The sequence below is a fragment of the Chelonia mydas genome, chromosome 3 (assembly GCF_015237465.2).
Source record: "Chelonia mydas isolate rCheMyd1 chromosome 3, rCheMyd1.pri.v2, whole genome shotgun sequence".
NCBI lineage: Eukaryota > Metazoa > Chordata > Testudines > Cheloniidae > Chelonia > Chelonia mydas.
The window spans coordinates 147,200,948-147,226,631 of NC_057851.1; the positions used below are offsets into that span (position 1 = coordinate 147,200,948).

At 43.5% G+C, this 25,684-nt stretch overlaps 1 protein-coding gene across 8 annotated transcripts in view; it reads left to right on the forward strand.

Moving 5' to 3' along the window:
- Positions 1-25,684, forward strand: part of DAAM2 (dishevelled associated activator of morphogenesis 2) — a 240,039-nt gene that overhangs the window by 25,842 nt on the left and 188,513 nt on the right. Inside the window, exon 1 of one of the 8 annotated variants that reach the window (XM_043543511.1) lies at positions 415-1,081. The exons of 6 other annotated variants lie outside the window; for them this stretch is intronic. The gene's annotated coding sequence lies outside the window, so the exon portion shown is untranslated. Of the gene's footprint in view, positions 1-414; positions 1,082-25,684 lie in introns of those variants that run through there. One more of the 8 variants, XM_043543513.1, reaches the window with a different exon arrangement.

Genomic DNA, 25,684 nt, shown 5'->3' on the forward strand with positions numbered 1-25,684 from the left:
ATTAAGGAAAAGAACAAAAGAAAGGAAGGATAAACATAGTCTTTAGTTGGAAACATAGTGTTACTCTGTCTGTAACTTTTACTGGGGTTGGACTCTCGGCTTTGCCCCCTAATCAACAGAGGGAGCAACTCCTTCCATGTTAAGGTATGGTACACTTAAAACACGCACATCTCCTGGATGGGAAGCTGGGGAATAGAAAATCCCTTGGAAACAGTGGATCGCTACCAGACTAAAGTTATTTTCAGAATGAGAGAGTGAAGAAACGGGGAAATTATAGGTTTGCATTTGTTAAAATATACTCTACCCTACAAGGGAGTAAATACTTTTAAGGACAATGTAATGTGAGTCACTTGCAGCCATCCCTGATTGGATAATGGGATAACATGTATGTATATAGTCAGCCATTCTTCACTGGGGTGGGGGGAGGGGTTAGTGTGCTGTAGTGTTTAGATCAGGTATCTGGAGTTGAGACCTGCATTCTAGTCCCATCTCTGCCACAGATTTGCCAGGTGATGTTGAGCAAATAGCTCAACCTCTCTGTCTCAGCTTTCCTGTCTGTATAATAATTCCTACCCACCTTTGAAAAATGCTGTGACAGCGTTGAATGAAAGGCTGCGTGGAAGACTAAAGTCTTGTTGTTGTTAATGAACCATGTAGGAAACTATTTCATATCCTGATGGATATCAGCCAGGTCTTAAACAATGAGAACCCAACTCCCACCTCTCCTGCTCCAAACACCATTCCATTCAGGTTTTTTTTCAAGAGTCTGTTCATTGGTACTGCCTGTCAAGCTGGAGCTTGTCTCTTTAAGAAAGTGTAGCACAGTAGCAGAGGAAGGCCCTGCCTCCTAAAGCTTGTAGCACTGTAGCTGGGCTGTGGAATGGGAAACAGTTCTTGATCTTTATCCGAATACAGTGTACACACACACACACGCAACCACCCCATCTGCAGCTCACGCAGTAACATCCAGCGTGGAGATCAGTACTCCTGCCTGGCTCTCTGACACAGGATGGACGTTCCTGAGCACTGAGCTCAGCTGCTGTAAAAAGCAAGTAGGAAAACATACAGCTGGATAAAATTGGTAAGTCAAACTAAAGTCACATCCTCCTCTTTGGACTGCAGCTTTCAAGTCTCTTTATTTTTAATATTCTTTGCAGGCAGTTGGGTTTTTTATATTGTCTTCTGAACAGAACAGCTGGGAAAACATGAGGGGAAAATAAAAGTGTAAAGTAGATCTCGAGCATTTGTTGCTCCTTTCTATTTTAAAATCCCTTTTCCACATTAACACTTGGCTGCAGGAGCTGGAAGGGGAAAGCCAGCGAGTGCTTCTGTGTAGTGGGGAGGAAGCTGGTAAGAGCTCTAATTGGCTTTTGTAGTGAGGATGATTGAAGAGGGCAATCTTAAAAAATATTAAGGTGTTTGAAATAAAGTGACTTGTCATTTACTTTAAAAGGTTAAACATTTCATGTTCTGCAATTTTTAAATAATATTGCAGTTGACTGTAGAAGGGATAGATTGCTGTCAACAACATCTTTAAAAGCCATCAGATTTTAAACTGCTTTTAAGCAAGTGGCGAATAGATGTTGATTTGTTTCAGATAAAATATATTGATAGATCTGGAAGGGTAGGCACTGCCATAAAATGCCATTTTCTCAGTGACAGACAGAGGGTGGTGTTGCTGCATCTGGTAACAATTCACAGTAAACTGGCCAGGGAAGTTGGTAAAACTCATTTGTGAATAACTTAATGGTGATAAACTGGTAAAAAAATGATACATCTATACAGCAACCTCTACAGTATAGCATCCAAAGGTAGGTGCATCTATTCAGTGGCTTGATTTTTTGCGCTTCGGAGGACAAAAGTAGGTTAATGATTTGAATTGTTACAAGAATAAAACTTCTGTCAATCAAATCAGAACCTGCTTATAAAAATGAGATTCCAGACTCATGGCTGAAAGGAGTTAAATTTTTAATGGATATTTTCTTGTGTTTTACCCACTGACAAGTTTTTGAGCACTGCAGAGAAATAGTGCTACACACCAGCTACTAAAGCAAATGTGCAAAATGTTTAATGTCGGTGGCACTTTGTTGTGTGTTGTGCTGCATATGTAGATTCAGCCTGGGTAAGGAAGAGGAAGGATAGTGCCTAATCTAAAAAGTTTGTTAGAATATCTGACACATGCTTCTTTCAAGAAGGTTTAATTCAATGTTAACCAAGTTGCAGGTAGGAAGTTGACCACTGAGTCTGAAAACAGTTTGTCTCAGATATGGTCGAGTGATTAGTGCAGGGGAAGGAGACCTAGAACCAAGGAGTCCTGACTCCTCAATACCATTTCCATGTCTGAAATATTGTCAAGTGGTTAGAATTGGGGAGGGAGAGGCAGAGGACAGGGAGTGAAGTGGCCATTGAGAATAGGTTCTGTTCCCAGCTGTACCAGTTATGCTGCATTGTTCTGGACAAGTCTCTTAACCATTCTGAGTCTCATTTTACCCCTCTATAAAAATAAAGGTTAGAGCATATAATAAAATACCATATATACACATGGATGGAGTTTAAAAATACTTACATTCACACCCCTATGAGGTAGCTAAGTCTGGGATAGGACCAAAATGTTACTATAACTAATACAATTATGTGTGTGTTAGAGAAGGGTCTGAGCTGCCATATCAAATTCAAAGGTAATCAAAGTGTCTGTCTGTATTGGGATCTGTGACTTTCGTACTGGTCTGTCTTGAGCTGTATGACAGTCTGAGGTTCCTAACTTTCACTCCTGCTACTTGATGTGGGGGTGGATTTACAGTCTCTCTGAATCCTCAATGTAAGCCATTACAGGAAAAGCGGATTAAAACAGGGTGAATGACTGTGAAATCTGCTCATTCAGACACCCTGTGACCACATTTCATTGACTTTTTCAGAGCGCTATTCCGTGTGCTGGGGCGGTGGTGCACATGAGCTGCAGTCACATGGCTGAACTGCAAGAGGCTCTGAGAGAGTCATTAGGGGAGAACATGTCCAAGGGGTAGTGGGTTTTCAGACACTAGGCAGGTAGTCGGTCATCCATGGATGAGAAGTGGGTACATGGTGTAGTTTCCAAGGTAGGATTTTCCCCTAAATTTTCTTGTTCGTTTGTTCTCTCTTTAAAAGATAATGCTGATTTGCTACTTTCTCTAGTGGGCACAGGCCAGCTGTCTAGGTGCTGCTTACTTTGCATTTCAGTGATCTAGTTTCTTTTAGAGTAACAGCCGTGTTAGTCTGTATTCGTAAAAAGAAAAGGAGTACTTGTGGCACCTTAGAGACTAACCAGTTTATTTGAGCATGAGCTTTCGTGAGCATCCGATGAAGTGAGCTGTAGCTCACGAAAGCTCATGCTCAAATAAACTGGTTAGTCTCTAAGGTGCCACAAGTACTCCTTTTCTAGTTTCTTTTACTACTCTGCTTTAAACAGTTTGCCTCATTGCATTACTTAGCTGGAGGTGTTGCTGTCCTTCTATCATTGTGTAGGATATTTGAGCCTTCTCAGGGTGGTGAAAGGGCTGCCACAAGTACAAGGTGAAGTTGTAAGTTACTTGACTAATCCCGGAGCAGGAAAGAAACCCTGAATGATTGGTTGCTAGGATACCCTGGAGAAAATGTTGTCTTGGTAGCTTTACTACAAGGGCTGGATCTCCCTCTGTTTGGGACTATTGATTCACCTCTATGCAGCAGCAACTTTCTCTGTCTGCTCATGAAACTTAGTGGTTCGTGCAGCACGTTTAGTTGAGAATGTAGATAAAGCTATCAAACACTGGGGTGAATTTGCCTCCTGCTGACCTTCCTCCTGGCAGCCAGACTGTTCGCTTGGTGGGGGTATCCATAACAACTTGACTTCTCTCTCTCTCCTCTGCTGACTACTGATTAGGTTAAATGATTATCAGCTGCATCTCCCTGTCTACTCTCTTGGTCAACGTGACTGATCAGTACGTGTAGATGACTTTCATCCAGTTATTGTTTTCCAGTTTACTAAATCCTCAGACTGAAGTCCCCAATTTATCCCTGGAATTGAAACAGTCCAGAGTAATTTACCCCAGCTACTACTTATCTTCCATAAGACTCTACTTTAGGGTCTGCTTTATTTTGCACTAGGTACTCGGCTTCTCTATGCTTAAAATGCTACAGTGCCACAATTGTGCCCCTGTCAGTCTTCAGTGTAGATACTGCCTATGCCAATGGGAAGGGTTCTCCATCAGTGTAAGTAATCTACCTCCCTGAGAGATGGGAGAATTCTTCTGTCAACAAAGCTGCTGTCTACACGGGGACTTAGGTCGGCTTCACTACGCTGCTCATGGGTGTGGATTTTTCGCACAACTAACATAGTTAAACGGACCTAATTTTCGAGTGTAGAGCAAGCCTATGGAATCACATCTTATCCTGGCATCTGCATTGCAGCATCTTTATTTGCTATATGTGTATGATTTCTGAAATTTGGAGATGTCCTTCCTGTTTTCTTAAACCTGGCACAGATAAAACTGGGTTGCTTTGAATGGTTTTTTTCCCCCCTAGTTTTGATGCCTCTAGGGTCACCCATGCTGAACTTTCTGAAACAGCACAGGACTCTTCCGTACCCTTCAAAGGATGCCCATGTCCTTGGAGTTGCTATGAAGCCTGAACTCTTGTCTGACATTCAATTAAGCTGTCACTGACACCAACTTGTGAGTCTAGCCAGATTGAAACCTGTTATTACTATGCTAGTTGCTGACAGTTCAGTTCCTAATTCTGGTTCACTTCTGCTCAGTGACTGGTAGGCTTTGTTTTGCAGGTCTTCCTGTTTAAGCTCCTAATGAAGAAGTTTGCATCTACCATAGTCTGTTTACTATAGCTTTCCATAGCAGCCCTTCACTGAGAACAACCTTGGGTTCCTGGAGAGAAGTAAGAGAACTGTAAGGTTTTTGGTGCTTACCTAACAGTTGGATCTGGCTTTGCTCTCTGCTGTTCATGTGATCTCTTGATTTCTTATTTACCAGGTTGCTCTCTTTGCAAGTTCCTAATACAAGTAGCTCACTTCCACCTCTAGGAGCCAGTATATCAGTAGCATCTTGCTTAGCTCTTTAAGATTTGCTATCAGTTTATAAAACTGAACAGGATTGGTTTGATTTGGGTTTCTCTATTTATCAGTTTGGTTGAGCCCCTTTTATCTTGCACAAGGAGTGCTTTATGAATATAAAGAGGAGTGAGTGAAGGATAGAAACATGGGATTTAGACTGTCTAATTTTAAACATTGTAACACGTGTATTTGAGGTCCCTTCCAGCCCAACATTTGTTTCTATGAATCTGCAGCACTGCCATCTACTGGATGGGTTGTCAGGCCTGCTTATGTGTGTATTGATGCCCTGTGTGGCTTGTGTGAATATACGTTTGCCCCAAGAGTCTATGGAAATTTCATAGTGGAGGGGGCCTCGAATTGCTTGTGCAGTTCAGGGGACTGTCCTGAATTTAATGTATAATTGGCATGTGCTGCTACAAGACCATATTGACCTGCAGAGAAGATGAAGGCCAGGAGATGAGATTTAAAAGGATTTGGAGGCAGTAAGGGAAAAAGATTGAAGGGTTAGGTTCTCCCAAGAATAACTTTGCTGCAGATACCCAAATGCAGCTAGTCCTGACTGACCCTTCTGGATAGATTATATCAGATCTGCCAGTGCTTACATATGTCTGTGTCAAATGTGGGGTTCATTATGCCATCTCCTGGCTGGTATAGTGCAGCTGGTATTTAGTCATCTCTACTGGCAGAGCCTATGGTTCTGAGTTCTGTTCATCCTCTCACACCCGTGCAGTTTTCCCCAAGGACTCCAGTGTCTGTGGATGTAGGATTGATTTTATCATTTTGTTAAACAACAATGAAAACTAGTCCCACACAAAGCTTTTAGCTGCCCTAACATTTAACTAAATTTGCAGGGACATGATGACCACCCAGCATCATTAAATAATCCTAGTCAAATAACTATGAACTCAGCCAGCCAATAAATCAAAGCAACAGGAAAGTCCCTCTCTTCCCCACTCCTTCTCTATTCCAGGAACATACTATCAAACTCCCCCCCCACCCCCCCCTCCAAAAACAAACAAACAAAAAAAAAAACCAACCCAGACCCCTGTCAAATAAGTAGTGGCTTTGCAGCATGTCCAGAAGGTCATCAGGTTAAGGCTATTTTGGACCAAGGTGACGAAGTGAGGGAGGGAGAACAGAGCGATTTCCAGAGTCTCCGGGCCCAACTGGAAACACTCTGTTGGAAGCCCCACTCCCTTTTGTGACCAGATAATTTCAAGAGACCAGGGATTATAAAGCATCCCCATTAAAAGGAAAAGCCCAAGGTGTTGCTGAGTCAGTGCCGCCACATCTCTCAACTTCATCATTGGAAGTGGGGAGCTTAACTTTTTTTAGACTCCAATTTACTCTCATGCTGTCCTATTTATTATTTTAAGGTGTTTATGGCAGAACTGCCGATGTGTGAAGAGGAACATAAAGGAAATGTAACTAATCCTTCATCGCTCATCATTTTCAGCTGCCTGTGCTCTGGTCTCTCCTCCTGGGTCTCATATTTGGTCCTTGGCAGGCTGAGTGGTGGGGTGGGCGAGCAGGAATCACCTGAATAGGCATCACATAATATGGGAGATCAATGCAATATCCATGCATAGGAAGGTGGGCTAAGGACAAGCAGAGAGTCATCTTTCTGATTTTCCCCTCCGGCTTTTCCCACTGGTGTCAGAGACATTGCTTTAGGCTGGCGTTTTGTGGTTTAACCAATGTTGTGTGCATGCCTCATTATGTCTAGCTCTGCAGCTTCTTTCTAAATATATTGGAACATGTAACCTTACCTAGCTCTGGCTACTAAGAGGCATGATCATATAGATGTGTTTGTTTTGAAATCCACTGGAAGTGCATGGAGAAGCATTGTAAATTTCAGCTCTCTGGAAAAGATTGTCTCAGCAGCTGATGAAGCCCAAGCACATGCCAGATAAACTGAAAATAACACAAGAACTTTTCATTTTAAAAAAAAATAAACCCCAAATCCCTTACAGAGGCAGTTTTATAAATACTGTATCTATCACTTCACCCTTGCTCTGACTGCCCTTGACTTAGACAGCTGCCAGGATATTGCAATGTGCTAGCAGGTAAAAGACATGAGACCAAGGGAGGGTAAGGAGTTTTCTCTCCTCCCACTTCTTGGGAGTTTGTTTTAGTTCTAGTAAAATATTCTGACTGAAGAACACAAACTGGAAACTAAGCATTTGCTTATGAATGGCTTTTTGGGGAAAACATTTTAAAGGTACAATTTTATCTACTGGTAGGAAAACAAAATATTTTATAGCAATCTGATTCTTTAATAAAATGAGAAGGGACTTGATTTGATGTGCTTCTTTTTCCCCTCTCTCTCCCTAAAAGCAGGACACAGTATTCACTTGAAAAGAAAGGTGCATGAGGAACTGGGGCCAGTGTATCTCTATTGGCTCCCATGTTAATCAGTTAAGTTTCCCAGCTAGTGAAGTGGAGTTATCTTTCCCAAAGCCTGGGCAGCTTCACAAGTGAGCGTGGTTTTTTGTTTTCATTTTTCCTTCAAGTGAATTTTTAGTTCTGGTAGAAGGTGCTAAACAGACAGCCCTGAAGACCAAAGTCCTCTGTTTATCCACAGAATCAGTGTAGCTTGGACAATAACAAGGTTAACTACCACCATCCTGCCCTTTACCATTGTGTTCCCCCTGACCTACAGTACCAAGAGTCTCCTTCAGTCTCTCTATTCAGTTTCATCCTTTGCTAGCAACAGGGCAATTAGTTGCAATTGTGATGGTAATTAGATTGTGGGCTGTTTGGATCAGGGGCCTTGTTTGCCTATATGTGTCTTGCTAATGCAGATTGGGGCCCTGGGTGCTACCTTATCACACAATATTATTTATTCTTTACGCAGCGTCTCATTCATTCATTAGGAGCTGACTAGACTCTTCCAACTCATTTCATATGAACAGCCATCAGATGGTCATTATTGCAGCTGATTTTGGCCCACTGACCTTGTGGGGAGAGGTTCTGTATCCCATTACCAGCCCCCTGAGGCATTCAATCCTCCTGATGTAGTTTTTTCCATATTCCTTTAAGCTTTGCAAAATCTGTTTCCAGGTTCTCCAGTCTTCCCTTGGACCAACTGGGGATCCTTGGGACCTTTAGGAAGACTGTGATTTGTGAATTTTTGTGGTTAGTGTCTGACTTGAGGATCAGTCTATGAACGACAATTTTTTTAACCTAGACTTGAAGGTAGGATTGAGGGAATATGTGTGTCAGTGATGTACAGATTCTGGTAAAAGCCAAGAGGCTGAATCACAATTTTAGGACAAACTGAATTTGTTGGGGCAACTTTTTTCAGATTTAAAAGATTACTTCAAAGCATTTTTGCAAATTATGCATTGATACCTGTTGGTATTTATTTACTATGGCCTATGTCTCTGTGCTATAAAAAAGCATTGTCCTATTAAATATAGTCCCATCAAATTATAGAACATTAGATAATTAAATCCGGAAGAATTTTTGAAATTGAAGTTACTTTTCACTCTTTAAGCTGCTTGTTTACTAACTGCATCAGTTTAGAAAGAGAAACAAACTCGGTCAGTTTTACTACTTGTGTGAAAGACTGATAGTGAAACGGACACTACTAACACATGCACCGTTTGGGCTGGAAACACTACTGGGATATAGTTATGTCCAAACAAAAGTTTTCAGTAAAAGAAAAACAAATCATTATATCCCTTCTATTTATTTTAGATTTTGCACATAAATGTTGGGCCTAAGGCAACCAGACGGTGTCACACTTCAGGAAGCTAATTTGGCTATTCTTTGTAGGTGGAATTAAAATAAAGATGAACTGTGGCCAGTTTTTTTTAGTGGTTTCATTTATTTTTAAGATGCTTCAGTTTGGACAGAAAAGAGCTGGTGTGAAACTCTCTCAGAGAAGTGTAGTGACAAGAGCAGGAGAGTAAAGATCGAGGTTTTTGGACTCCATTTCTGGTTCTGCTACTGCCCTGCTATTTTACTTTGGGAAAGTTATGAGGGCCCAGATTTTCAACAGAGTTCCAACACAGGTTGGCAGATGCTCAGCATTGGCAATTAGGGACAGATTTCTAAGAGCGCAGCACCCAGCAACTCCCATTGTGACACTTATGGCTGGATTTTCAAAAGAGCAGTTTCAACATCCTGCGCTCTTTAGAAAAATCTAGCCCCTTATTTTAATGCCTAAACAGTAGCTGAAACTCTCTCAGAAGTCTGGTCCTTCATCTCTGCTCATCTGTCAGACACACTCACTCTCGTTCCTGTCTTACAGGGATGCAGTCAGAGAGGTATAGTTAGTTTAATCTTTGAAGTCCTTTTGAGATCCTTGAGCAAAAGGAGCAACACTTTGCACTTGCCTGTTGTCGTCTTATTTATTCTGGGAACCAAAACCAAACCTCAGCAGTACTGGAATCCCAGCACAGAGGGCCACAAGTTTTTCTGCCAGACCTCTGAATTATTTATTTCTCTTACGAGTATGAAAGTTTAATAAGACACGTGGATTAAAGGCTGAGCAATCAAAAAGAAAATCAGTGTTCACCGCTTGCTTGCTTGCTTAAAATCCTCTTTTATTATCCTCTTGCTTGTTTTCCCCCCTCCTTAAGGGGCCGTGGTTGTGGGTATATTAAGTGGAATAGACTGCTGCAATTCTTGGCAGCATGGGGCCAACATATTGTAATGGAGATTTCCATTCACCTCTGCTCCCACAGACACAACAGAGCAACTCCTTTAAGCAGCTTTGATATGATTGTGTAGCTGGACACATGTGGGTGTGTGGCATGCAGTGTTTACATAGGGGTCTGTTTGTATGAATGTTGGTATGAGGCTGGGCGTGGCTATGGTTGTCTGTCTGAGCATCTGCAGGGAATTTTATTAATATGGTGATGTGCGTGGAGAAAGAAGAATATAAGCCAAGTTACAGTACTACTTGGCTTATTGAGCCTTTATCCCAATGCCTGATCCCATGATATGATCCAGAATAGATCCACAACTCACTGTAGCTGGTTCTTTCAATCCCCTGGAAATGTTTTCCTGACTTAAATGGATGATACTGAAATGTGTAATACAGGGCTGCAGCTTATAGATCAATGCTGACTCTGTGGGAATGAATGAATGCCTCATGTTTGTGCTATGGAGAGAGTTCACAATTGACTCCTTATGTTATGGCGCTGTGGTTTTCAGGCAGTGTTTTTTGCTGTCTCTTGGACTATGGAGGTGTTACCCCGGATTTCTCAGAAGTGAATACTACAGGAGGGATTGCTCCCTGATGGCTTTTTAATGGTTTCAGAAACTTCTTTCTAGTGATATTCCATTCCCACCTGAAACAGGGCTGGAACAAGACTGATGGTAGCCCATAGCTCTAGCTGCACATTTCAAACTGTAAGATCTTCCTGTTTAGCAACCATTCTCCATTAATAACTTGCTTTTTTTAGTTTCTTACTTATTTTCCCATTACTTCAGCTCCTTTGACAGCTCTGGACTGGATTCCATGTCGTCTGTGCAGGTTCCTCTTTGCTGCTGATTTCTGGGACTACCAATCAGTTGCATGATATTTGGGAGGGGGCTTATTTCCTTATCTTGTTGCACTGGGCTCCTTAGACTGGGCCAGAGAGGAGGTTCCAAGTATGTCGGTCTGTCTCCTATGAACCAAATTCCATCCTGAATGCACCTATTTCCCCAAAGACCTGGAAACTCTGGCCCAGATGTCAAAGATGTGTTTAGTAAAAATCAAATCAAGGAAACTCTATGGAGTTAACTGATGAGCCAACTAGAGCTGCATGAATAATTTTTTTTTGTTCATTCAGCAAACCAAAAAATCGGGCAAAATATTTGGTTCAGTTCCAGAAATGTTAAGAATTTGTCCACAGATCAGTAAAATTAATTTCAGGCTGACAACTGTTTGGGTCCATCTCTTCACCCCGATCCCCCTACCCTTATAACCTTTAGCCTGATTCAGAGGAAGGATTGAATCCACATCTCCTTCCTCCCAGGTGAGTGTCTTAATCCCCAGGCTATACACTCTCTCACACTCTTTGGCACAGTGAATGTTTAAGTATTTATACAAAATGGATTAGCTTCAACAGGAGAGACTGAGTGCAACCCACCGTAGCATAGCCTATAATCTGGTTAGGGCACTCACGGGTATGGTGCAGGAGACCTGAGTTCCAGTCCCTGCTCCAGACTGGTGATTCAAACCTCAGTCTCCCACATCCCAGACAAGTACCCTAACCACTGGGATAAATCTTATAAAGGGGGACCCCCCCCCCCCACACACACACACAATCCCAAGAAAAATAAAATTTATTCATAGTTCTGGGTTGATCGAAACTACGTTTTTCAGCAAATAAACTTCCCCTGAAAAATGTTGCTCTGCTAGAGTGCTAATTGCCTTGCTAATATCCTCTTGCGCTTGTTACATTTCATCCCTTCCCTTTTGTCTGTGTGGTGTCTGCTTAAATCCAGATGATGATGATGGTAGGAAGAGGGAAGTGTAACACAGACCTTGCTGCCTCTATAACGTTCCCTGCTCTCACGGGAATCTGCCCTGTGCCCTCAGGTTAAGATAGTCTACAGCCTGAGGGCTTTTTGATCTCCCGAGTCCCCTCATAGACACAAACAGCAAAAGATGCCCACTCCCATCCTTGACTAGTCAGAAGACTTGTATAGCATTTTGGCTATGCTAGCCCCAGCTGGGATCAAGAAGGACAGTGTGTAAGAACATTGAAGGGGAGGGAGAAAATTATGTAAATAACCATTAAAGGTTTAATTAGAGAGATGGGTGTTAGGGATAGAGAAGGGTGGGAGGTGTTCCTGGGAGTGGTGGAGGTCTGAGTCAGTTATTTCATCCACACCAGCTTGCTCATCCCTGTGTTTAAAAATCCACTTGAAAGGAGCCAGCAGATCAGGCTTTGGAGGGAATTCAGATCACAGACAAGTCTTTGAGGGTGCCAGGGGAATAAAATAGAAAACAACCTTCCAGGCACTTTCCCAGCAGGAATGAGACAAGTGGCCCACAGAGCTCCAGATGAAGAAATGCTCAGTGAATGCCTGGAATCTATCGTTCTCTTTCCGAGTGGATGGGGAGTCACTGAGAAGAGTGAAGAATCCATGGGCAGAGGGAGAGCTGCAGCCAAAGACATGTAGTGGGAACCTTCTGCTGACAGGATCCCACACTATGCGCAAGCCAGGGGAGGCTGGGTATGGCTTGCCTTGTCCTTGACACATTCCCATGCAGCCTCCCTCCCTGGACAGTCAGGCTGACTTGGCAGCATAATTTAGAGTGTCTGAGGGGTCTTCCACCTCGATGGCAACAGGCGCATGTAGCGCACCTACCGTACTCCAGACCACTGCAACTCAAAGGATCTGACTTCCAATCACAGCCACTTCCCAATAGAAATTGCCTGCTAGTCATTGAAATTCAGCTATTGAGTGATTCAAAACAGAAATAACTCTGGACCCCTGTACTGCCTCTGCTGTGCATGTGGTTATGTGGTGGGCATACAGCAGCTGTGATAGCTTTATGCATCAAGGACTCCCTAAACTGTGCCTCCAATAGAGGTACATTAGCTAGGATAACTCTAAGACCCCTCTGATACGTCTGCACTGGAGGTTCACGGGATCAGTTCCTAGAGAGTACATAGGATTTGGTTACAGATGAACATGCTATTAAAATAGCCTTCTTCAGACTCTGCCACTGTCATGATATAAACGGGTTAGTCACTCTATGCCTCAGTTTCCCCATCTGTGAAATGGGGATGATAGAGCTCAGCAATCCTTGCATAAAATGGGCTAATTTTATTATTCTTGTAATGCCTGGACTTGAAGGATCTCAAAACACAGCACTAACACAGATCAACTTCCCTTGCCTTTTGGGAGAGGATTGTGGAAGTGTCACCTCCATTTTTCAGGGTGGGGGGAAAAGAGCAACAGAGAATCAGTGTCTTGCTCAAGATCACACAGCAAGTCTGTTGCAGAGGCAGGCGGAGGACCTAGATTTGATTTGTATCTCTTCTCTCCCCCATCCTTCCTCATATGTAACAAAAGATGAAAATAGATAAGCGAACTCTTGGATCTGAGCTTGATTCAATTCAGCAGGTACAGTGAGACTTGTCTGCAGGAGAATGGCTCATGGAGATAGGTGATGAGGGAATTCCCAGGACCTTGTGGGTGGGAGAAGGGCACTTAGAGCTCCCACAGGTACTGGGGTGGAATTCCCAGGATCCTGCAAGTCTTGAGTTCAGCTGTCCAGCTGCTGTTGCTTCTCAGGGACTCTATCAAATATCAGTGAACAGTCCCTTGCTGTTCTGTTTTCCTGGCTCCTTAAATGTTGCATGGAAATTCAAGGAGAAGGTCATAACATACAAGGGTCCCTCTTGGATTTCTGCTGAAGGATGTTGGAGTTACAGCAGCAGGGTTAGGTCTTCTCTCTCTCTCTCTCTCTCCCCCTCTGGGATCTGGGGAGAGGGTTCACGCAGGACAGGCAGGGCCAGAAACAAATACTTAAGGGAATACAATTTCCATAGAAGGAAACAAATTGCTCAGTTCAGTTCCCTGGAACTCGAAAATTCCTCACTTCACTGTGCTGTTCTGCCCTGTGGGCAGATGGGACAGAAAGGAGGTATAACAGACTAAGAATTGGAGGGCCTGATGCTTTCTGAGCAATGAAATGCGGGAGCGGGTGCTGCTGCAGGCGGCAGCAGCAGGAAAGGACCCCTCAGAGGCTCTTCTGATCAGGAGGCAAATACTTCCTGTTGCAAGAGAAGCTGCCCTTAGGTTGTAACATTTGGGGCAGGGACATTTTTTGTATTCTGTTTGTACAGCACCTTGCACAGTGGGGGCCTGGTCAATGACTGGGGCTCTCCTAGAGGCTACCACAATACAAATGATAAACTGTAATAGCCGGCCATGCAGCTTTGGAGGAACCTTGGTAGAGTCTGTTCTGATTTGGGCTCTCAAACAGTCCTGTTTGGTTGGGTTGCAAGAGCATCACCTCTCATCAAACCCGTTTCAATGGCCGAAGCCTAACACAACACTCTGGGGGTTTAAAATCACGGCTTGTAAAAGGTGTCAATGTTGCTTTAGATTATAACAGGGAGTCAAACGGTGGTGTTAGCTAGTTACGCTGGTTTATTTGCAGACAGTTTTGCTATGAAATGCTAGTGCTGCTGAGCATTTCTTTTCAGGTGGTTTCAGTCCCTCTGTTCATGCTCTGCTGAAATATGGAGGCCTGCTGATTTCTGAAGAATGAAATCTTGTCAACACATTTTGCTTGTTTTTGTTAGACCCTTAATGTTATCTTTCCACTCTGTGTGTGTTTTATTCACTGAAAATCATGGGCACAGCTTTCTCTCATTCCATCCTGACTTGTCTCCCGGTAACAATACCAAGGCATTGATAGACAGCTTCCTCTTTAACGTAGGAGGTGAGAGAGCCATTTCTGCAAGCTCACTGCATGCCAAGGCTGCAGACAGAATGGCCACAGCTGTTATCAAGTGTGCAGGGTGGAGAATTGCTGGTGGATCTTATGAAGGAACTTATTCAACATATGCTGTGCAGAGATTGTTTGAGACTCAACTGAATTTTTGATTTTTGGTTTGGAAACAGACAGGTCAAGGTGAGTGGATAAAGACAATTTTGTCAATCCAACAAGGTTGGCAAGAATCTGATCTCTATTGATGTCTCTAGGGTTTTGCAACTGACTTCGTTGGGACTAAGAATTGGCCTAGTATGTTTTTATTATGTATGATTAAAGTTCAGTGATTACAAGGGGATTTTCTTTGTAGTATGTAAAACAATGATTGCAGACAGGTGGTTTGACATCACCTGGTGAGTTAAGAGCAGCTGGGTGAATCTCTGGCATTCTAGCATTGTCTTTTGTCTGGACATGCCTCTGTGGGGGACCAAGGATCTGGCATCTTAGTTAAGAGCTAACACGGTGGCCCTCAGTGTGCATATGTGTACAGGCAGGTGACTGAGATTGGAATTGAGGCCCTCAGCTCAAGTATCCCCTAGTAATAGGCAGTTGAGAGCTTGAAGTTAACAGTAAGGTCTTTTTACAGTGAACCCAGATGCTTTCTCTTAGAGGGAAGAGCAGAGAGAAATAAGAATACAAAGAATTAAATGAAATTCTTAGTACTGCTAACTTGTCTTACAGAGTGGGAGAGAAGACAGAACTCAGGTCTTTGTAGCCACTCAAATGGCTCGATAAAAATTTACAAGATGCTGAGCTACTACAGTGATAGGTGTTATAAATACCTAGATTAGCAGGCCAGTGGGAGCTTTGCATTTTCTAGGGACATAATTTGGCTTTAGAATCAATGCTCTACAATGCTTAACATTCAAACAGCTGATAGGAGGGGCTTGGTCCTGACAGCCCAGGGTTGCTGCACTGATTGTAGCTGTGGGCATGATTTTAATTCTCTTCATGTAGCACTAGGGTGACCAGACATCCCGATTTTTATAGGGACAGTGCCGATATTTGGGTCTTTTTCTTATATAGGCTCCTATTACCCCCCCACCCTGTCCCGATTTTTCACATTTGCTGTCTGGTCACCCTATATAGCACTGATGATTGTCATGCTGGATACTGAGCAAGTTGCTATGTGGATGGTGTCAATTTCCCAATTTGGTCCTCTTGCCATCAACATAGGATTCCCCTTGGATCTTTTCTCCTTAATTACTGATGATTTAACATAGATAACACTGGGTAAATTAAGCATCAGGGCAGATTGCAGGTGCCTCTCCCCCGGCCTGTGATTATAGGTCTTTCATTATTGACATGGACTATACCCTGCCCAACCTGTCTGTGAACTTAGTCCAGTTCAGGGTGTGTTCTGTAACTGGGAAGGGAAAGTTCCTTGTACTTTGCTCTCTTTTTGTTTTTGTTTTTTTGTTTTTTAAGAAGTAAACAGTGTGTGTCTTAGCAACACTTTGTGGGCCAGACCTGGAGAGATGAACCATCTAGTTCCAGTTCATCGGGCAGCCCAGAAAAGGCTCATTTCCCCTTGCCTCGTTTTTGTTTAAACTTTGGATTTATGAATTCCCCCATGCACACGCAGAAGTCATGACCGGCAGTAGACAGTAATCTGTCCTTAAGGTTCCTATGGCAAACTACCACCAAAGCTACCTTACTGCATTCAGCAACAGGGCAGGGAACATAGAGGACTTGGAATTGGGACTACTTGGTTCTATTCTTGGCTTCAGGAGGACAGTCAGCCTAGTGATTAGAGCAGGGGACTTAGGAATTGGGACTTCTGGCTTGCTATGTATCTATTCTGTGTTCATCTCTGTGGTATCTGAGAGCCTTATATGGCTCTAAAATGGACTTGCTATGTAACTTTGGGCAAGTCATTTAACCACTCTGAGTGATATCCAGGCCACAGCTTTCATTGACTTCAGTACAGTTAGGATTTCATCCTCTGTCTCTCTCTATCCATCATTAAAAGGGAATAAGAAGTGTCGTCTTAATGTCCCACATTTGTGGTGCTTTTCCAAGCATGGAGCAGGGCATGTGACCTGCCCAAAAGACCTAACAATCTAAGAACATTTGCCTACCCGCCCTGGGGGAGGGGGCGGCAGTTGAGAGGCTTTTAATTCCTTGACATTTATAGTGCCCCTAGGATGGAAGGAGCTATAATGCAGCCACTGACACAGTGAATGAGTTTGAAAGGCACTCCCCCCCCCCCCCCCGAATTGTTGCCCCAATGAGAGGGGATGATATCTACTGCATGTGTTTGGACAGTGGGGAGGTAATAATTTGTAACTTGTATTCAAGTTTTATTCCTAGCAAATTCTTTCTCCCTCCCTCTTTGTTTCTAAATTACTGCTCTCTCTGCCTCCCTCCCAGGCCACAGACAATTGGCTAATGCTACTTCAAACGCTGGGATGCAGGAATGTGCTTTCCCAGGACCTTCCTTCCTCCCTCCTGAGCTAAAGCTTAATTCCTCATGAACTATAAAATTTGCCCCAAGATGAGACTTTTATGGTGTTTAAATAAACTTCCTGTTCCAGTCACTTACAAAAGTCAAACCCAAAATCCTGCATACAGCCCAGTTCCCCTGCACTGGGTGGCTGTCCAGCTGTTCTGTCTCCTGTGGGGAGGTGGGGGTGGAGCGGGTACAGTACATGATGATGAGTTGTACCAGGTCTGCCACTTCTCTACTGGCCGTGGGTTACTTTTCTGTAGAGTTTAATCTAATTTAAAAGGCCTTGATCAACCCCTTTGCTCCCACAAGTCATTGGCTTGATCTCCTCTGCCATGTGTGGAGCAGGATAGTGTCTCGCTTCTGCGACCTTTTGGAAGACCCTGTGCTGGAGCTCCAGGGGGGTGAGACTTCTTGGCATTTTGAGGGGCCAGGCAGGAGGTGGAGGAGCTGCTCTCTGTGGTCCCCATGCCTCAGAGGGGCAACATAGCCACTCAAATATCAGAACCTGTAAGTTTTTCCTACAGCAAGAACAGCCAGCCAAGGTTGTTCTCATGTTATGCTCCATTTTTTTTCTCTCTCCATGTTTCTTGGACATTTATCTTCTGAATTCATCTTTTGCTTGTTCCCAGTCTTCATCCTAGTACACAAAGCCAGGATGTAGCATAACCTTTGGCGGCAGGCAGGCTGACCCTTGCCAATGTGCAGCCCCCTTTACCTAACATCTCCTTCTCTCTAGCAATGAGGTAGAGAGCTCTCTGAAGAGGATTAGAAGTACTGGTTATTAATCAAAAACTTTATGCTTAGTGCTAGAGAATGTCCCAGACAAACCTCAGGGTCCCTGAGCGAGTTGGGGATAGATAATGGGCTCTATCACCTTTGACTTCAAGGTTGCTGGTTCAAATCCTGACCATCTGATCAAACAAAGAAGAGAAGGATTCAGTGGTTTCTATGAAATAGCTTTGGTGGCCTCAGTCCAGCTCTTAGTGGATGAGTGTTCGTGTTGAAAACCCATCAACACCGTGGACTCACTTGTTGAAAATATCAGCAGAGATGCCAAGGGCTGAACAGTCTGAGGCTGAAGTAGCTTCTTCACCCTAAGAGGTGGTTTTCCCAGTACAGGGTTGAAGTACTGTGGGGAAAGCAGATCTTACTATCATGCTGTTTGTTCTGTGGGTAAACAGGGGACTGCCTTTCCATGGTGATCAAGGCAGAAGCTTTTGTACTGAAAACAAATATATTTAAAAGGTGTCTGGGGAGGAGGTGAATAGCCTTTATTTTGTGTTTGGACTCTGACTGAGGCAGGATTTTCAGATTTCAAATGGGCTTCCATGCATTTTCCTCTTTTGAACAGCTTTATTCCCGTGCAGATTCTGGCTTTTTAACTTTTATTGCTAAGGATTTCATTCTCTGAAACTCCTAGAACAGCGCGAAACTTTCAGCAAGGCTATTCTCTTCTCTCCCCCCGCCCCTCCCCCCACAAGCCTGATCATTTTTCTTTGCCTGGGATGATCTCTTGTTTTATTAAATTAGACCCAACTCTGCCACAAGTAAAACAATGGAAAACAAAAATCCACCGAAATCCCCAGATGAGAGAATCAAGAAGCAAAAAGTTTCCAATCTTAATGGACAAGAGCACCCATAGAATATGATTGGCATGAAGAAACTTGTGTTCGTTTGTCCATCTTGATACTGCATGTCAGACATTCCCAACCACTGGCAGGGCAGCTCTTTGCAAACTTTCTCTTGAATCTGTAATTTGATGGAAGCAGACAGCTGTATTCTGAACTACCTGCGCATCTCAGGTGGACTCCCGAGCACCCCAACTACAGTGCATGGCACTCCTGTAGCCTGGAGGAGACAAATATACTAATGACCATGATTTCTGTGCTTGAGAACAAAGACTGAACTCCCTTGCTCAGCTGTACTTGAAAAGGCATTTCTGGCCCTGCTGCCATCTGAAATGTTTGTTAATCCCAAGGAGGAGTGAAGTCCTAAAGCTCTGCCAAATCCTTGTCCACCCCAACAGGAATTCTCTTTACGTTTGAACTGAACATAAGCCAGCTAGTTTTCTCCCAATGTGCCACTTAGGGAGTGACTTGGAGGAGCAGAGGAATGGCACTTTTGTGATCAATGGTAAGGTCTATTAGCAGCTTCCAGACAGTAACAACATGGACCTTTGATCTGTCCACTGCCCTGACAGAATCTTCAGGGCAAAAGAAGTGGCCAGTTATTGCATTGCTGTCACCCAGGGCATAGATTGACAACATTGCCTTTTGTGTGGTTATGCTTTAATGATAGTTTCTGAAGGGCAGCTCTTAAACAGGACATAAGCTGCAGAATTGTTTGGTCTGTCTTTTTCCCCCTCTTCCCTGCAGCACTATTAATGGGAAAGGTCTGTGACAATCACCGTTACATCAGGCCACTGAAACTGTCTTAAAGAGAAGATGAGGCTCTATGGCCTTCATGATATGAACCTGGCAATTGCTGTCTTATGTGGCTTTCATATTTTCACTATTGAGGCTGCTGCAAAGTTGCCATCTACTATAGAAGTAATAACTCTATGGCAAGAGAGGCATTAAAAATAGCATGGCCCAGGGATACTTTTCCCTCCCTATGGCATCTAGGCTTGAAAAACATTGCCTGGATTCTTTGCAGTCCACAGGGTTCAAAATAAATGGAATTGTGCTCTTTTAACTGAGCGTTGCATGGAAAATTAGCCAAGTAAAATGCTGCCCATGTGACTGAAAGATGCAGTGAATTGGAAGAAGTTGATAAGATTGTTCTTGCGTTTGGAATGGCTCTTGATCCCTCCTCCCCCTGAGTGTGTGTGTGGCTAAATATATTTAGGGAAGAATAAATTATACTCAACTGTCTGACAGACTGAACTTTTATCTAGGGACTCTCGTAACACTTTAAACAGTGATAATGAATCTCAAGTTGCTAGATATCAAATACAATATTTTTTGTTGTATTTTGTTTTGCAATGTATAGATCAATCTAAAGTGGGGGGGAGGGATCTATATAATTTTTTGCTTGTTGCTGGGATCAGTCCAGCTTCCGACAGACGTTATCTTCCTACTGTAACCTACTTGGTGAAGAAAGCCATGAGTACACAATAATACTTGCCCTCCAGTCCCCATCAAACAAGCTCCAATCTAGCCGTAGTGTGACTATCTCCAGGGAGAACAAAGGAAGTCTGTTTCTCATTCAACTCGTGCCCATTTTGCTGACACTGTCAATGGTCACAGCCTGTTGAGTTGGTGGAATTTTTATTTCTGGTGTGGGCACCCATCCAATAAGAATTGGATGGAGACAGCAAATTCATTACATAGATGAGCTGCAGAACACTCATCTGCTGGAAGCAACGTTTGGTCACTTCAAAATTTGGCCTTCATTTACATCGCTGGAATTCAAATCAAATGTGTTTGAACACTACTGAAGTTCTGTGAGGGTGAGGGCATGGATTCTGTGCCATGGCTTCAGGTAACTGGAGGGCCTGGATTCTGTGCTTTCAGGGTCCTTGAAAGCTCTTAAATTGGTAGCTGACTCACGCAGGCAGAGGGCAAAACAATCCTTTGCGTTTTTTAGATGGCCTAAAATGCTCCAGGAAAATAATTAATGCCTGTGAAGGAAGACGCGTCATAGAAAAGGACTGTTTGGGTTCCAACTGAAGCAGACAGTGGCGTAAAAACACAAGAAGGCCATCCAAGACCCACAGCATTGCTTCAAAGCTTCAGTTAATTCTGTTGTGTACAATGAAGTGTGCATAATCCTCCTGTTTTTTGTCAGAAAATGATTGGATCATGCTATGAATGTCAGAACTCCCAGGTTATTAATACTGCACAGGTAAACTGGATAAGAGCCTACAGAAGCTTCTATCATCTTTACAGTCACCAAATGACCCCACTGTAGTTTCTGACTCTGTTGGAGTTCATGGATTTCCAAGATTTCTTTGGAGGAAGCTCTCCCCAAGATTAAGCATGTGCATTTCTCTCAGGGTGACTGTCTTTATGGTTTAAGCAGATGTTGGTGAGCTTGCCACTGCAGAAAGTCAAATGAGCTGGTCCTGGAAACAGACTAGGATGTCATGCCTACAGGAAGTACAATGTGCACATGAAATGGAACAGCAGAGAAGAGAATAGCTAGGGTGGCATTTGTTATGAGAAACCTCTCCCCTTCCTGATTGCCAAGTTACAACACTTCTCTCCACTTTTCAGATATAGAGAAGAGGCACGTGTTGCACAGGTGCATACCCGCCCTCACACTGGCAAATGCACTGGTATGTTTACATTCATAGGAAGACGTGTACACTTGGACATACACACATACTCCTCTGTACACAACACACACGTCATTTCTTAGTGTTGGCATGCTTGCTCTTCTTTGTAGTGCTATTACATCAACACACCATCTTACAAACATTTTCATCTGGCTCTTTTTTCCAGTTGGAACATGCAAGATTTCTTTTTAAGACAAAGAAAAGCAGCTTAAACCTGAGAAAATATTTTGATATTTTGGCCTTTTAGAAAAGCCCTCACTCAGCCATTCTGATCTGTTGTGAAATGAAGCTGGGTGATGACTTCCTGACTATGAAATATGAGTGTTCCCTGCTATAGATGGATTTTGTGATCTCCATAGCTGTGTACAGTACATCTTGTGTATGTGAATGAGTGACACAGCACAGTGCCTGCAGGAAACACATTCTTTTGCAATGGGCCATATGGGTGTCTCTGCATTTTTATGATGCAGATAGACAGAGCAAGCAACAATCCTTATCATCCTTTCTTTATTTAAAGCTTTTTATTGCATTTTGTTCCAGCACGTAGCTCATGCATTGCAAAAGCATGTCTGAGATAAAGCAGAACTAAGAAACCCCGTACCAACATTTGCAGTGGAATATTACAGGTCATGTGAGGTGGGTCCCAAAATAGGGAGGACTGTAATTAACTCTGACGTGAAATATAAATGGTTAATGAACATTCTCAGCAAGTGGGGAATGGGAGACTAAAATATACTAGTTATGTCAGAAAGGGCTAAAGCAAATGTAACAAACCAGTGCGCGTGCGCAAACCCGCCCCCCCCCTCCCCCAGACACACATATGCAGGCCTCGGGTTGTCAGCATCAAAAACATAAGCCTTTACTACTTGAGCGAAGGGAATAACTTTTAGGTGTGAGTAGATAGTAGGCTGCTATCCATGCTGATCCAGCTACTTGAGGGAGACACTCACATATTTTAAAACTGTATTTCAGGCCACGTGGTGTAAGTATACTTTACCTCAGCATGGGAGAAGGGACTAAATGACCACTCTAGGTCTTGTCCAGCCCTACATGTCCGTGATTCTATATAATAGCCAAGTAATCCAGTAAGAAATGGGCCACTTCCATATGGGTTCTGAGATCTTTGTCAACCCTACAGGAAATGTTTGGGGCTGCAGTGCTGTCTTGGAGGTGATAGTCTCATTGGGTGTACTGTTGCTTAAAGGGCAGGAAAGTGGATGCTGGTGCTCAGATGTCTTGGGGAGGGGTACAGTATAACAACCTGGATAGAATGGAGTCTCTTTCGCCAGGGACGTGAACAAGTCGGCACAAGCAGGGGCATGGCCCCCCAATATTTGATGGGGGCACAGAGCACCCATGGCCCTGGTGGGGAAAGCGAGCTCCTCCAGCCCCCGGGGTCATAGCAGGGTCACAGAATGTACCCCGCCCCCAAAGCAGTGCAATGAGCTGTAAATGAGCAGAGAACTAGGCAGAAGGTGTCACAATTGTGGAAGGCTATTGTTTAGTTCTGTGATGGCTAAGGTGTTTTCTTTTGGTGCGAGAGACAAGCCTAAGGGGAAAGAGAGGAAAGGTCTAGTTCAAACAGGATTCCTGAGGTTGCCATGGTGCAGGGGAGGACACCCTTGCTGTCTAAGTGGATTTGATCAGCTGTGGCTTAGTCATCTGACAATGATGAATGAACTGGGAGGCAACAATTGCTGAGGTATAGAGGAGCCTCCAGGGGAAACCTGCCTGCTTCAGAGCTGAGATGGTTATGGGTATGCCAAGGGCGTGTGCCCTTGGAAAGCACCTAAGAGGAGTTTGTTTTGCTGCACTTGAATGAGAGGTTAGAGATGCGTTTTCTTGTACTCTTTGAGCATGTAACACACCAGGGTGGGGCAGGGGCACACTTTCAGTCACAAATGAGTAGATCAGGGCCTGAGTTCTATTACTTGGTGGAAACCTTTGGCCTGTATTATGCAGGAGGTTGGACTAGATTATCGTAATGGTCCCTTCTGGCCTTTACTATATGAAACTGTTTTTAAAGTTACATGTTCCCTGGGTAGTTCAAAGGGACCTGCTGTCCCGAAGGAAGGAAGGATAGTCTTGTTACTGACACACTGGTCTTGAAGTCAGGAGATCTGCATTCTATCCTGGCCTCTACACATTTAATCCTTGGAATGTGGGGTTTTGGATTTTTCAGTTGGTTCTGGTGCTGTCACTTGAACGGTGTAGAGGCCATTCAATGTGTTACACACCTCCATGATGCCAAATCTGGCATGTCAGAGTAGGATGCTTGTGAGGGACAGATGTCTATTGATGCCATCCAGCCATCATCTTATAGGTCTTCTGGAGGGCCCTTTTCATCTTGCTTTCTTTGGATCAGTCAAAGATGATTCTCTCAGGGAAGCTGGTAGGCATTCAGAGATGATCATACCACCTTAGTGTTGACTGGCTGAGAGCAGGACCCGTGTAGTTAGAAAATTGAGCTTTTCATTTGAATTGAATGTGTATCATTTGATTTTTTTTCACTCATTTGGAGATGATGCATGTGAACGGTGTCCAGCTTCTCTTCAGTTTTCAGAAGGGCCGTAGCTCAGAATATTGACCACCAAAGTATTATATGTGGGCACATTGCTATATCTCTGTTTTAGAGATGAGGAAATTCAGAGAGGAGGAAGATTCTCTTACATCCTGGCATGCGGCTAAATTCTTTCTGTGGAAGGAGCCATAGAGTATAAGATCGGATCTAAAATCTGACTTATCTTAAAATTTTGTTTTGGCTTGCTGGGGAATGTCTTCTGGATTCTAAATGCTGAGAAAGAAGCGTGTGGTCTATCAGATGGAAGTCAGGACAAAAGTTCAGTACTTTTGTGCAATACAGGGGTCACTAAATTCTCCTGTCCCTATAAGAAACAGAATAGCTGAATCTCAATTTATACTAATTTATGCAGAAATTCTTGGGTGCTATTGTTATGCAGGAGGTACAACTACAGGATCATAATAGTCCTTCCTGGTCTTAAAATACACAAAGGTAGATTTTTATAGAATGAGAAGTAACAAGGATTGCCCTGTAGAATGGAATGTATATTTACATTGTAGTCACAAAGCAAGAAGTTCTTTATTAGGGTTAATTGGATTCTTTGAGCAGAAATACCAACCTGCCTGGTTCCAGGTTTCTTGACCAAATGTTTTGCACAGTATGGTTCAGCATATGTCATGTTGCATCATGATGATGTTTAGATTAAGTCCCCAGACTAGAAGAGAGCATGCCCCTGAAACTCACCTCTGGGGTGAGGATGGCAGGAAAGAATCAGACCCATAGGTAAGTGGCTGGACATGAAGAGCTTTGTGGTCTGGGAACCTATCCCAGCAGAACAAAGAGAAGCCATTTTGGTAAGACTGGTTGGGTCCTATCATCTGTACTCCAGTGTTACATCACTGGGGTGCAGGATGCTTGTTGCATGGGATCATGATGTGACATGCTTATGTTATCACAACATGTAGCTGCACTGCCAAGCTGGTTTGCTGAACTTCATGCTTGTATAACCTCAGGTTAATGGAGTTTGCACATTACATTACATTACCTTTGTGTTCCATTAACTCAGGATAGTGCTGTCTTAGGTGATCTAGCATTCAGAGAGTTGTAGGAAAGCATTGCTATGGTAATGTGAGCATAATGATTTCCAAGGCAAGCTAATCCCTCATAACTCGGCAAATGAGAACACAGTGAGTGCAGAAGAGTATATTTAGGGTTGGGGTAGATCTGGTATGCTAACCAGGTGTGTTGCCTAGCCATAGAAGATGCACCTACTCAGACTCACTATTCTTTGTTATTAAGCTCCCATCAGAAAGAAACAGTCACTGCTCCAGGAAGCCTTAAATGGGCAAAGTGACACAAGTGCACTGGGTGACATAGAGGATAGCACTAAATGTGTATCCCTTTTTGGGGGGGAGGGAACGCTTTCATTGAAAAGGATGTTAGCAGCATTTTGTTGCTGAGATAGTGTTAGTGAGCTTTGACAAATGAGTTTTCAGTGAGATTTGAGATTACCTCAATCTCTACCCAAGAGGACTGTCCCTGGGACACAGCGTTCCCAACACTGATCTAGTGGGGAGAGGTGGTAGAAAACCTGTCTGCTTTTTCCATTTTATTTAGCAAACTTTTTTATTCAAACCAAACTGCAGTGGATTTCTAGGCCTGACGGGTTCAGGTAGGGGAATCTTCTGCTAATCTCTTTTCCCAAAGGTCACAGATGGACACATGCCACTACCAGTCCCCAACCCTCACATTGGTCCTGCAGCTCTCTAGCTGAGAAGCCAGGGCCAAATTAAGCATGAATATTCTCACTCTGGAATGTGCAGTGGGACAGGGCTATGGTATGTGAACATAAGCACCGCTTCTGACAGTGACAGAGCGTTCTCTCTGCTCCCTCC